General features: G+C 48.7%; 1 non-coding gene across 1 annotated transcript; it reads left to right on the top strand.

The window, feature by feature from the left end:
• The first annotated feature begins 831 nt into the window (after window positions 1-831).
• Window positions 832-906, top strand: Trnat-ugu (transfer RNA threonine (anticodon UGU)). The gene has a single exon. It is a non-coding gene; the product is annotated as a tRNA-Thr (tRNA).
• Window positions 907-1,988: the final 1,082 nt, after the last annotated feature.

The raw sequence follows: 1,988 nt of genomic DNA on the forward strand, positions 1-1,988 counted from the left end.
ACATTCCTTTCTTCCCCAATTAAGCAGGCAACATCCTCATTCCTTATCTTATCAGTGCATCTAATTCTCAACATTCTTCTGTACCATCACATATCAGAAGCTTAGATTCTCCTCTTAAGGAGTCCGACAGTGTGTGGTGGGCTGGTGGATCTAGTGTAAACACTGTTGGTAGCTAATAATGATTTTCATTAAATAAAATTAATTCCATTCCATGCTGTGTGCCACTTCATGCTGGGCGTCTGATACACCAAGTGTTCATGAATTCCCTGAAATAAGGCAGTCTCGATTGCAAAATCTCTTTTATTTACAAGAAATGATGCATTCAGCTATTTTGGGCATCATCAGATAGCCGTAAGAATTAATGTGGAAGACAAACATTCGTCCTTTAACGCCCACATATGGAGCATGGACACATTTTAGTTTTCCACATTAACTTTTACGGCAATCTGATGATGCTCCAAAGGGGCGGAATACATCATTTCGTGTAAATAAAACAGATTTTGATATGGAATCTGCCTTATTTCAAGAAATGATTTTTATTAACACTAGTACACGATGTAGCGAGGCAACCACGCCTCCGTCTGTCTGAAAGAACGGACACCATATCCATATAAATATATAGTTCTGGCAATACCGGTCATGACCTTCTTCTTCTGTGCGGATACACACATATTCCTCAACTCTTACGGGACTTGGGAAGAATGTCTTCCACGAGTAATGAGTGTGTTGGTGTGGGACACTACGGTCGTAGTGTGTGGATATACAAGGTGAGAATGTGGGTCTCGCGGGAGATGTGCCCGAAATAGCCCTTGCAGTCGCACTATCCTCTGTGCCCTCGGTGGCTCAGATGGATAGAGCGTCAGCCATGTAAGCAGGAGATCCCGGGTTCGAGTCCCGGTCGAGGCACACATTTTCACCTGTCCCCGTTGATGTATGTCAACGCCCGTGAGCAGCTGACGGTATTAATATAATTCTAATTCCCTCTGTTCTTTCCGGCTGGCACTGACGTATGGACGGTGGCTTCCGCCATGGTTGCCGAGCCAGCGCCCCGTGATGTTGATGGAAGGCCCGTGGTCGGTCTGCAGCCTTTACAGGCCATGGTCATTTATATCAGTGGTGTGCTGCTTTCGCCGACGTGCCTCTTTCTCTGGTGTCATGGAGCGCTCGCGGCCCATCTCTCCGTTCATCACCACGGCAGTACGTGAAGCTGGCTGTGCTCAGGCTACAGCACGCTGTTAGACGGTGACTGGTGCTGTGGCGCCAAGACCCAATAGGAACTCAGCGTCGGTGGCAGCAGGCATGGACTGCAGGTCGGCGGGGCTGTGGCTCTAAGTCCCATGAAGGACTTGGTGCCGGTGCCAAGCGCAGACCAGTCTCGAAGCCATAGCTGCTGCTGGCAGCTCCCAGCGTTTCGCTGTCCTTCCTATCGTTGTGGTGATGCAGCTACTTTCCAGCGTTAATAAGTGACCCCCTGCCTCAAAATCCAGGCATATTTGTACCACTGTGACCTGCATTTGTTTCGCTATAGCCATGTACGTAGTATCCCAGAAGAAGTGGCTTACACTGGTGTAGTGATGCTGCCTCACTCACTACACGATTACCACTGTGCGGCGCTGTTCACTGCTGTGATTGGCTACCCTTGCCCCGCAGTCCTCTCCTTGTCTGTTACTGTGACCCACGCGTCACCATACTGGTGGCTATCGCGTGGCGGCTGCTAACGCAGCGCTTTAAGGTGGCTTTATCACTACTTCCTATTACTTTTGCTAAGCACCAGCAGCTTCGGCTCGAAGACTGCGGAGCAGCACTACAGTTCACTCCGGCCTTTCTACAGTCCATGATTCACTGCCACACAACACTGTCCTCAGTAGGTATACTGTCAGAAAGTTGTTCCTCAGATTATGACCTACGTACGGTACCACTAGAATTTTCTTGGCTAAGAATTCCCTCTTGGCCTGTGCTAGTCTGTTTTATATATCCACTTTGCTTAG

The sequence above is a fragment of the Schistocerca serialis genome, chromosome 6 (genome assembly GCF_023864345.2).
Source record: "Schistocerca serialis cubense isolate TAMUIC-IGC-003099 chromosome 6, iqSchSeri2.2, whole genome shotgun sequence".
Taxonomy (NCBI): Eukaryota; Metazoa; Arthropoda; class Insecta; order Orthoptera; family Acrididae; genus Schistocerca; species Schistocerca serialis.